Source organism: Cupressus sempervirens, chromosome 10 (assembly GCF_028749045.1).
Source record: "Cupressus sempervirens isolate cs-2001-9-10 chromosome 10, ASM2874904v1, whole genome shotgun sequence".
Classification (NCBI taxonomy): Eukaryota; Viridiplantae; Streptophyta; class Pinopsida; order Cupressales; family Cupressaceae; genus Cupressus; species Cupressus sempervirens.
In genome coordinates this window covers 257,580,934-257,593,253 of record NC_143127.1, presented here as the reverse complement: position 1 = coordinate 257,593,253, position 12,320 = coordinate 257,580,934, and positions in this window count along the sequence as shown.

Below are 12,320 nucleotides of genomic sequence, written 5' to 3'. Positions count from 1 at the left end.
TTCATTTAGTAAAAGAAAAGAAAAAAGATTGTCCATTACCTGAGCTGACAAAACACACTTGACATTTAAGAAGGTGATTGTCCCTAACATTATAGGTTAAAAGATAAAGGGTCATTAAATATTCAGACTCGTATTGAAAACTATTGATAGCTCAAATCATTTCCCTATATATATTATTGATTGAGTGGGTGAAGTGATTTAGTTCATGAATAAGAATTCAAAAGACTAAGTGAGAAGAAATAAAGTAATTGTCCAAATCTTAAGTTGTCCAAAAGAGGAGACATTACAATGAACACCGTATACAATGCAGAAAGTAGTAATATGGTTATCACGATATTGTTGTTTATTACCAAAGAAGTTGGGAAAATTCTTTTGTGAGCCACCATGAAGAGCATGTAGAGGTGGAACTAGATTCAATGGTCCAAAAATAGTTTCCAAAGAACCTTGGACCAATTACATGTCCTTGGTAAACACTTGAAACAACTACAAGAAATAAAATTACAATGAATATTTACAATGAAAAAGGACACATGCATGCTTCAAATGAAAGTGAGAGGCTCTCAAATGAGTGTCCTATCCCTAGTAGTGTTTCAAAAAAAAATTGGGTAGATATTTTGCAACTGATTATATATTTGTAGAACTTTTGTCACAAAACAAGATTTCCAACCACAACGTGTGAGACAAAGACTCTCCTACTTTAAAGGGAAGAATCCTACTTCTCACTATTACTTAGATCAACATGAGGTAAGAAAGAAGTTTAGAGATACTGAAAGGCTTATTACTGTTATTCTTTTATCCTTTTTAGGAAAGAACCCATTTACTCTTAAAGCATGTAATGGGAAAGATGAATCTCTTAACTACAATTCTATCTTTAACATTGAGACAGTGATATTGATAAAATCAAATCAACTCACATACTGATTGAAAATGTACCAACTTAGATATGTGTCTATTTTCTCTACTTTAAGGATGACTATGTCGCTCAAAGGCTTCTATTCAATCCTTCAAAAATGTGTCATTACTACTTCCAAAAGTAGACAACTTCTAAATTCTAAACCTATGATTTATTTTAATACACATACATGAAAGTAATTTATTCTAATAAGATGTATGAACTAAGGAAGTAATACAAATTGCAGTCATAGCTTACAATTTATACCACTACAATTGTTTTCAGACACAACCTTAAAACAAATTATTTCTTATCTTCACTTTGCTCCAAATACAAACAAGATTTGCATGAACTAAATAAAGAAACACAATTACACACACATCTTTCAATTTATATCACCACAATCATTTACAGTCACAACTTTGGAAAAAAATGCTTCTTCTATTACCTTTTTTTAAAAAATTGTGTTTATAAAAAGACCAAAAGCTTATGAACTCAAACGCCCAAGTAAATCACACTTTTTGTGGTCATTTTCATGTTTAAAATGGAGTCTTAGTGCATATCAAGTGTTTCTAACCTCTTTTCATATCATTTTTTCCTCTTCAAATGTCTAAAATTGTGGTTTACATGAGCACTTGCATATTTAAAATACAATAGCAAGAGCATGTAAGTGGGAGGTCCAAGAAAATTGAGGTTTCTCATGAGTATTGCACAATGGAAGAAGATATCTTATGAAAATAGGGCTTTTTGAGTCACAATTAACATTGCATATTTTCCCATTCCATGCAAATCGTAGTTTTGGTGATGAAATCCATATTGTATTTTCCATACAAAGTCAAAATTTCACTTCTTGTGATCATTTGCACATTCCATATAAACCATTAAGTGTAAATTGCACTTTTTGCTTGCATATGCATGTTGGAGTTGAATGGAATGTGCAAATTGAGGTTTTTGCAAGCATTTACATGTTTAAAAGTGTTATGTAAAAGGAAAAAGAAGTAAAAAAATTCTAGCCATTTTACAAATTGCACATGCATAGTTGAACTTTTTAAACTCATTTACTTATTGCCTTGTTGCATAAAACCCCAAGTATGGAGTTGGTTGTACTTTTTGGGGAAGATTGCATATTATATAGATAGATGCAAGTTAACAAATCAAGGTTTTCGTAATTAAATGCACATTTAAAATGTTATGCAAAACTGCCCAGCCAAATGGTTTTAGTAGAAAACAAGTAGTGTTTGTTTGCCAGACGTGGTTTTGGAAGAGAAATGCATATTGCACATTCAATAAATGTCATGTATGCAATATGCAGTTGGCTCCAAAAAGTGTGATTTGCCTCTTAAAATGATGTAAAACAAACAAAATCAAACTTTTTGGGTGCAACTACATGTGTAAATGACTTTCATAAACTACTTGTTTCTATTTTGCACATGTCTAATTGATTCACTTACTTTTGGGGGTCCATTACATATTACACATAATATTGTTATGTATCATGTGTAAATGGGTTGAAAAAGTGAGTTTTTCACTTAAGTGATTTAAGTTATAGAATTAAAGTGCAAGATAATATCAAATAGATTAAAAAGTGCACTTTATAACTTAAGTGACTTAAGTTATAACTTAAAAGATCAAAAGGGGCCACCTATATAATTTAAAAACATATTGTAAAGTGATAGTAAGTTATAAATTTCAAAAAGTAAAATATAAATCAAAATATAAGGTCCAATATTTAAAATACGCAATTAGGGTTTTAAAGTCCAATTACACATGCACTTAAACCTTAATAAATTTTAATTAACTACTCCGATCAAAAGATAGCTCAAAATAAAGGCATGATTGGAAGAAAGAGATCAAAGGAAACAAAAAACTAAAACAATCCAAACAAATATTTTAAAACACTAGAAAGGACTTTGAAGGCCTAAAAAATTAAGTATAAGTTACTAGATTTGACAGTTCCAATCAAGATTTCAAAAAAAAAATCTTGAAGAAAACCTTCAATTAAAAGAATCACAAAATGAATTGGTAAGGATTAATTAACCAATTTTCACCAATCATAAAATGACTTAACTTAGGGAAATTGGAAAATTAATTGGTAAAGTTTCATAGTGTTGCCTCCATTTTGTGATGACAAAATAAATAACAACACTACTAAAACACTGAAATCGAAAAAACAAGAGCGAAACTAAAAGGAAATAAGTTTTCTTGAGGCAAGATTTCCAATGGACCAAGGATGCTCTTGCATCAGCGACCCTTAGTGAGAAGAAGATGTTCCCTAAGAGGAACTTATGAACATCTTATAGGATTCAAGACATAAACCCCAAGCTCATTTTTAATCCAAATATCCTCTTTAACTACAACATTCTTTCTCTGTAATTATGGTCTTCTTGTTAGATCCATCAACGTAATCAACTCTGCACTTCTTATCACAGTAGTATAAGATAGTAAATGACTTCTAATACCATCTCTCTTTTTTTTTGCATCTAATTTACCTCTATTACAAGTCCTTGTTAGATCAACAACCAAATCCTACTTCTACTGCCAACTTTACCTATGTCACCTTTCAACATTTTCAAGCCTTCAGATCTAAGATCCTTAGGTTCATATCCAAGTCTTCCTTTAGCTTAACCTTTGCATTTAGATTCTTAGAATTGTAACTCTTCACGATGCTTAGACTTCTTGTATTTCTTCTCTTCATCCTTCAGTGTAACCAAAGTAAACTTATCCCCATCATTTTCTATTATGACCAGGTTACTTCAACTGCAATTATGGATAATTCCCCTATCATATTGCCAAGGTCTACCTATTAGGACATGACAAGAATTAATACATACTACATGGCATAATACTTCAATACTTTAGAAGGCCCAATGTTGGCATTCACCAAACATCATTTTTTCACCTCAACCATAAGACAATCTTGAAACCAATTTATGCATAGGAAGAAGAATATTTGATCCTCTTAAAACCAAGCTTCTACACCATCTGCTTTGACATAAAAGTATCAATACTACCACTATCCACTATAACCATACAACAATTACCTCTTGGTTTACATATAGTTCTAAAAAAAATTCTCATTTGTATAGGTTCAACTTACTTCTTGCTAAACGTGACTCTACTAATCATAAGAGACTCTCCCATCTTAGGTTTTTCCATACTTTACACAAGAGCATTAGTAGTATGTTCCTCTTGTGCCACAAGTTTTTTTCTTACCCAAGCTTTGTCTAGATCCCTCAAAACCTTGAAAATCTGTATGTCCTATGTCAGCACATTTGTAACAAGTCCTTTGAAATATTTTTTCCATTCCCTTTTCTAAGTGATATTTTGATTGATCCCCTCTTCAATGATCTTATTCTCTTTATCATTGTTACTCCCTTTCTTATTCCTTCACCTAGGGTTACTTTGCTTCCTTCTTCTATTCTATCTTTAATGCACATTGATAAGCATATTCCATTATACTAATCCTCAACATAATCAACCCATCTTGAATGATGAATCTCAAACCATTAATGTGTACTTGTCAGAGCATTTCTGATAGAAATAGATAGAGGATTTTCATACTCTTTATCAAAGAGGTCTTACAGTGGCTCAGTATGAGAGCAAGTTTCTCGAGCTCCTTCCTTATGTGGAATACATGAAGGACGAGAAACTACGGGTGCATCACTTTATCATGGGTCTGAATTTCTCACTTCAAGGCCCAGTTCGGATGGCCTTCCCTACCACCTTCAGATAGGTAGTGGAGATAGCACTAGTGGCAGAGGATACTCAGGGTAGACAGGAATCACGGGATCGGTCTCAGAACCAAAACTCTACTCGGTAGAAACCCCCTTGGAAAGGGAATCAGAACTATACACCAGGGTCCTCTAAGGTCCAACAATCTCAGTAGCAGCAGGAACTCTCACAAGGTTACCAGGACTCTGAGCCCAAGCAGTGGCAGTTACAGCAGGATCAAAAAGTACAGGCCCCACAGTCGCAGTCACAGTCAGTGCAGACTCAGCAGTCTTCCAGAGGTGGATACAGTGGGTCTAGCAGGTCAAGAGGCCCACAGCAGTCTAGATCATAGGATGCACGATCTTATACCCGAGGGCCATGCTACACTTGTGGTGGCATGGGTCATATAGCTAGAGAGTGTCTGCAGGGACAATCATCCAGTGGTCAGAGAGGGGCTTTTTCAGAGCTGATAGTTGGAGACATGGGAAGGTCCCACAGAGTTTTTACAGTGGTTGACAATCGCCAGACTGAGCATCAAGCTACAGTGATTGAGGCTACAGGTGGAGTTGGTCGGCCAATTCGCACTAGAGCTTATCCATATTATTGCTCGACAGACCCTAGCTCCTCGAGGTCAAGAGCTGGACCAAGTTAGGGTCTAGTGGGAATGATACGATGAGGTCATGGCTTCATGGGAGAATGTGCCATGGATGTGATCTCAATACCCTTGTCTTTTGATGAACTCCAGGAGGAAGTTCATGCCTAGTGGAGGAGGATGTGAGGCCTCACCCCAACCCTTCGTAGCCTTAGTTGTTACTTTATCATTTTGATACTCACGACTCAAGATGTCGAGACATTATCAGATACTTGAACATATCATATTATTTTTTGTTGTGTGATGTTATTTTCAGATATTTGATGTCCATCATTTAATGTTTTATGTATATGTATGTCGATGAATTAAGTAAAAGGTAGGATTAATATTTTGGTTTAAGATATTTTAAATGGTTAAGAATTGAATAGGATGAGAGGAACCCTGATTTTTCTTATAAATGGATGTTTTAATTTATGTGATTCCTGATACATATATATACATATGTACATGTGATTTTCGGGACTACTGATGTGTGCAATGAGTGTGCAGATATTTTAGTCGAGAAAATCGACGGAGGAACAGAACTGATCCCTATGTGCTAATTATGGAAACTTTGTTCATAATTTAAGTATTTTAACTGTGAGATGTATGTATTTTCTTTCTGTGTTCAGTGAATGTTAATGTTCGTAACTATGTTCTTTTAGTGTCGCTTGACACTCATGAATTGTTTGTGCTCTTTAGCGTGCTAGTTAGGGTTAGTTGTGTAACCCATGGACCTAAGTCGGTTTAAGTTAGTGTTAGTTTGCTAATTGGGTTCTTAATCGAGTTTAGCCACCCTTAATTTGGATTAGTGCTTAATCTGCATTGTTAGAGTTGTTAGTTGGTCCTAATTATTTTCCTAGTTTTTGTTTGGTTTCAAACCTATTCCTAAGGCTTTAAAACATGAAATATTTATACCCAAGGGGTATGGGTATGGGTTGGGGGTCTTTTCCAACCCCAAAGCCCCTTTTGTTGACTTTGGAGATCACTCAAAAAGTTTCATTTTACCTTTGTGCGAAAATTGCAAGTGGTTATCATGAGTTGCCTCACCTCACCTCCACTTAATGATTAACCATAGTGTGGGTTGAGTTAGGAGCTTCTAGATTTGTAGGTGGGTGGGAGAAGTTATTGATCCCTTTGGTGGTTGAGTTTGAGTCTTATTTAGAGGCCCTTCTTGGACTAGTTGAGGTTGTTACCCAATCTCTACATTTAGAGAGGAGTCATGGAAGATTGAAGCAAGGAAGGGAAAAGCTCTACTCAAACTTGTTCATTTGTCATTACTTCTTGTGAAGGTAGGAAGTTTCATCTCCCTTGTTTAGATTTTCATGCTTGTTTCATGTTTTGGTATGGTGTTGTGCATTGGATGCTTGTATGTATGTTGGGTATGTTGGGAAGATTTGAAAACCATTTTTTTTGGATGTTTTCCTTTCATGTTTATGTTTGAATTTTGAAGTTTACTTGTATGGGTGTTTTGGCATTACTCACCCTTGGAGAGGGCAGAAGTGGCCAATTTCAGGAAAGGTCATTTTAGTTGGACTCCAACAGTGTAGAGTCTCTTCTCAGGACGAGAAGAGGGAGAGAGGGTAGGGTGTTATGGGCCTCTACCTGTTAGCACAAACCACGTATGAGTTTTGGCATGTAAGAATGGAAGAATGGAAGTTCTTGATTTATAGCCCCGATTGGGCACCTGGTTTGGTGTTGTGTCTGACATCTCCTATTGGAAAAATCCACCTTTCCCTAGTTTTGATTCATTGTGAATCCTATTGTGAAAACCTAGTATGAATATGCATGTTTGATTTGTTTCTTGGTCATGCTTGTTGTCACCTGATCAGATTTTGTTCCCTCCACGGTTCTTAGAAAAGTGTTGCAGAAATTGTTATGGAGTCCTTGATGAGGGTCATAAAGGAAATTTAGTTAAATTGTTGTAATTCAGGATTGAAATCCTATGTAAAAAAAAATTCAAACTTTGTTGTAAAGGCAACGATGCCGGGTTTTCTTCCTGGTTCTTTCCCGGCTGAGCCTTTGAATCAGGTTTGCCAATATAATTGGTGTTGAGTATAATTGTTTATCATGTGATTTAATTGTAATTTTAGTTTAGATGGATGCACATCAAAAATAGGATGGAAATAATGATGATGTTCAATTTGGAAAAATTTCAAGTTTTCATATAGGTTGAAAATAAAAATTTATGATCATGCATGTAGATTCAATTTTTTTTTTTATGATTATTAGATATCAATTAATCTTGCATTATTGTACCACAATGACTAAATCTATGTTATAATTCCATTCAATTAATATACTCCTTGTTAAAATTAAAATTAAAATATACATCACTTTGTAATCTACACTTAGAAAAATAAAGCTTCAAAAAAAAAAAAATCCACCCCCCCCCTTGGTTATTAATTCAACTGAAAATTCAATACTTAGAAAAATGTAAGACAAAAAAAAAAAGTGTGGCAAGAGAGCAAAAACTCTCTGGATTTTGTATGGGGAGCAATTTAAATGCTCCCCCTTGAGACAGAGAATCTAATAGATTCTCTTATTATCCATTTGTTTTTTTGAATATTGGGTTTTTTAAATTAAAAATAGTAATGGAATAAATAAAAAAATTTCAATATAAACTAAATATCCTAACTTACCTAGAAAACTTTATGTCATCAATGCCTATCATCTCTCCTTGGGCATCAGTTCAAAAGCTTCAATTTAAAAAGGTTTTATTTTTAAAAAATGATAGCAAAGTCAAATTATGCTGCCATGGTGATGTCACTGTACCTCCACCCTGTTCTTGGAATGCGTTGGCCCTCTTGTCATGGTTAATATTGCAATTTGTGATAGACTTGTTTAAAGTCTTGCTTTCCTCCATTTAACTCTCATCGTCACTTTGCAAAAAGGAGGGTTTGCATTTGATCCCCTTGGGCAGAGCGTTGTACTTATTGCAGCACTTATGAAATGCGCAAGGTTTGGGGGTGTGGGGAGGTCGATGTGACTGGTGGGAGAGGGGATAGAGTAGGAGTTAAGGGTTAGTGTTAGGTTTAGTATAGGTTAGTTAGGTTAGTTTAGTATTATATTTGTGAGTTAGTTTAGTTTAGTAAGGATTAGTATATGTTAAGTTAGTATTAGCTAGTAAGTGGTTAATTAAAAGTTTCTTTAAATTTTTTATTTATTTATTGTTATTTTTGTTTTGTAAAGATAAACTATGTTTGTAGTAAGTTTAGTTTAGGTAAATTTTAGTTAGTATTTAATGTAAATTAAGTTGTTAGTATTGTTTTAGTTCTTTTTGTTAGTTAAATTTATTAATTGTAGATTTGATTAGTTAGAAAGTTAGTTTTAGTTCATTAGTTTATATTAAAGATTAGTAAGTTTAAAATTTATGATTAATTTTAGATTTAACATAGGTGTTGAAATGTTAGTTTAGGTTGAAAAATCTTGTAAGTAAGTTGGGTTAGTATGAATGTTATAATATTAGTGTCTTAGTATGTTCTAGTTTAAAATTCATCCATTCAATCTTAGTATAAATTAGAGAATGATAAGATAGTTGGTAGATGTATTATTAAGTCAGTCGAGTGATTAGTCGATAAATGTTAATTTATTTAGTACGTTCTTTTATTGATTAAATGTCAAAAGATTTAGATTATAAGTTTGTGAGAAATGTTAATATTGATTTTTTATGATTTTATTATAATTATGTAAGTGGAGTTTTCATAACTATTAGTTATAGTTAAATGTATGATTGATTAATTAAGTAAATTAAGATTAACATTTTATTGTGTTATAATAGTTTATGTTATTTGATTATCGATTTGACTAATATAAGAGAGAATGAAATAGATTTAATTAAATGGAGCATCGATGCTGATTTGTGTTTTTTTTTTTTATTAACTAATTGAATTACTTTATTCTTGATTTGAAAGATGTTTTACATATTAGGTTTAAGTATGACAGATTAATAAAAGGTTAAAAGTTAGAGATCATTAGATATTAGTGTTTATGTTTATATCAAACTTAGAGTATCTTTATTTATTAGCTTAAAAAAAAAAATCGTGTGTGTTTATGCCCTCGAGATTTGGGCATGACAATAAGGCAACATGACCCTTCAACTTACTTAGTGCTAACCTGACTCTCTATGGAATAAAAGCTCAAACTAATCTTCTATTTCTCCTATCCAATCTATCGAATCCTTAAGATGCAATGAACTAGAGAAATTAAAAATATAAATCCTATGACTTTTACCTAATTGTGTCATAGCTCTCAACAATATTTTCTTGTCTACAGGGATCTCAACATCTACAATCTTCAACAACTTCCTTATATTCATCATGTGTCTTTGGATTTCTTTGTGACCTAGTCCAAGCATTATGAATCTCATTCTTATTTCATTCTTAAAGTCCTTCATCATTTGTTCCAACCTCCTAGGGTTCATCATTCTAGATAACATCTCTCCCAATCCTTAGGCACAAGTGTCCCAACTTTGATGATATGATTACAAGGTGTTAATTGTCTCTTAGTGATTTATCCAATGCACTTGCAACCTTCTTCCAGCTCAATGATCTTTTCATTCTTGGAATACCTAAACAACCCAAAAAAAGTCACCAACCGACTATTTCTCTATGATACTCTTGCACAAGTCCTCTGCAATTGTAGGTTCAATCTACACTCTACCACCCTACAACCAACACATCTATAGTTTCAGAAGAGCATGATATTAGATCTACTAACATAGGAATATTTTAACCTTGCTCTAATACCACTTGACATAGTCATGGAAGGAGTTTCCCCAATGGAAACAATTCAAACCATGGAATTTGAATCAACACAATGAAATTAACAACTCTAGATACAAGAATATATAATCAAAATGCTATAATGAATCTTTACATTATCACAAAATCAAATACTTACATCAAGTTGGCTTACATGTAGATTGCATTCAAGACTTACACGTCCAACTACAAGAAAAATTCAGATCATCACCCTAGATCTATCCTTTAAAGAGGTTATTCTTACAATTCACATTCACCCTTACAAAGAAAGATCAATTGGTAGAATATATAGAGCCTTTGCAACATATATGTTGACCAAAATCAATTACATTTTCCAAGAATAAGAAAATGTAATACAAAAATATAGGTTAAGTCCAAATCATAAGAATCTCCCTCAACTTGATAAAACATGAGCAAGGGTCCAAGAGAGATGTTGGTCATAGATCCAGGAACATAGTGATATGAGCCACAAAGCATTGTCAGTTTGAGAAATAACTTTGTGAAATAAGAAAATTTAACTAATCATTAGAACTATGAAGAACACACAAAACCAAACAAGAATCCACAATATCTCTGCTACAAAGTATCCAAATGAGGTGTGAACCTAGACATAGATAAATGATTATGTCTAGACTATTTTCTAAGGTTTGCGACAATAAATGATCCAAGTCTAAGGATCACTACTAAAAACACTAAAACTAGAAAAGTAAATATTTTTGGGTGATGTAAGATTCTTAACAATCCAAGGACTCTCCTACATCATCTTTTGTCATAAAGTTGACCATGCCTACACTACTTACTTTAAAACTAAGAAAAAACATTTGTTTTGAAATTGAAGGATCAAAATTTTATTTATATTACTACTTCCTTTCCTTTTTTTCAAGAGGTTTGATAAAGTTGATATTAAAACAAAACCCCCTCTTATTTTAATTCTACTACCTCAAGAAATTTAGATTCGAGGAGAAGGACCTTGTAGATTTCCTTAGAACATTTTTTTCAAACAAACCTTCACTTTGGTAAGGTATACCTTGCCTTTGGGTGGGGCCACTATAAGATTTTGTTCTACACCCTAGTTATTTTTATGTTACAATTGTTTGATATTTTGAAGGGATAAATTTTTCATCTTTATCTTTGTACAAGGGATCGAGGTTGACCTTGTCTCTACTTAACTAATAAAAATAAAAATTATAATATGAACCAAAAATGTTCAAATTTTCAAACTTTTCTATGAAAAAATATGAATGAGAACTACCATTCATGTTATTGATCAATAGTTTTAGTAACATAACAAACCTCCTAGGAGACCCAAGGAAAAGTAGGCAGTGGATTCTTAATGACAGATTGCTCAATACTACTTACTTGGTTCAATGATCATTTTTTGTTAAAAAAAATTATTTGATACAATAGATTGTCATTGGAGAAATTTTCTTTTTAGTTCAAGTTTTGAAAATTAATTCCTCCATTTTCTAAGAGATAAGTTTATGTTCATGACAAAATCCATATCGTAAGCACCATGATAATGTTTATAATAATTTAGATAGCCTAGCAAGATGGTTGACCCTTTCACCGCTAGAGCCCAAGGGTTGTTCAAAATAACTATTTACAATGAGGTCAAGAAAGACCTTTAACAAAAAACTAGCATCACAACTTCTAATCCACATTAGGAATGGGCAAATAACACACCTACAACCTTGGGAGAGAGTGAGTCAACAAAGTGATTTTTCTTTGCCTACGGACAACCACCCAAGCATTATTTTAAATAGGGTCCCTACTGCTAGGGGAAGTAGTGGAGCCCTCTTTAGAGAAAATCAACAACAAGAATAGAGTGTTGACAATGTCGTAACTCAACAACCAAAGTTTGACATGAAGCAAGATCAACAATAGTCAAAGGGTCCAAATGGATAAAGGGAAACACATCCACAACAAGAGGTGGGGTTAAATCCACTAGGTCAAAGGAGGTCATTTAAATAGAAGTCTCACCATGTGGGGAGTCATAATCAACCTATGAAGAGTCATTAGAGATAGAGTCAGATGCATAGACAATTAAATGATCTTCATCTGTGTTGCACCATCAAGTAGTAGTACCTCTTCAAAACATAAGAGAATAATTTGTAGCCAAATGACCAGTTGAGAAGCATCACTGACACCAAAAGGGGAGGTCCTCGTAATCTAGCAATTGAGCCCATGGTCTATCTCCCACATGAGAATCACTTCCCCAAGAAGGGAAGTGGAGATATCACTGTCAACCAAAATGTAAGGAAAAGTAAAGGCTCATTGTAACAGTAGCCTCATCCACCATTTAAAAGTGACCAATGGAAAAAAT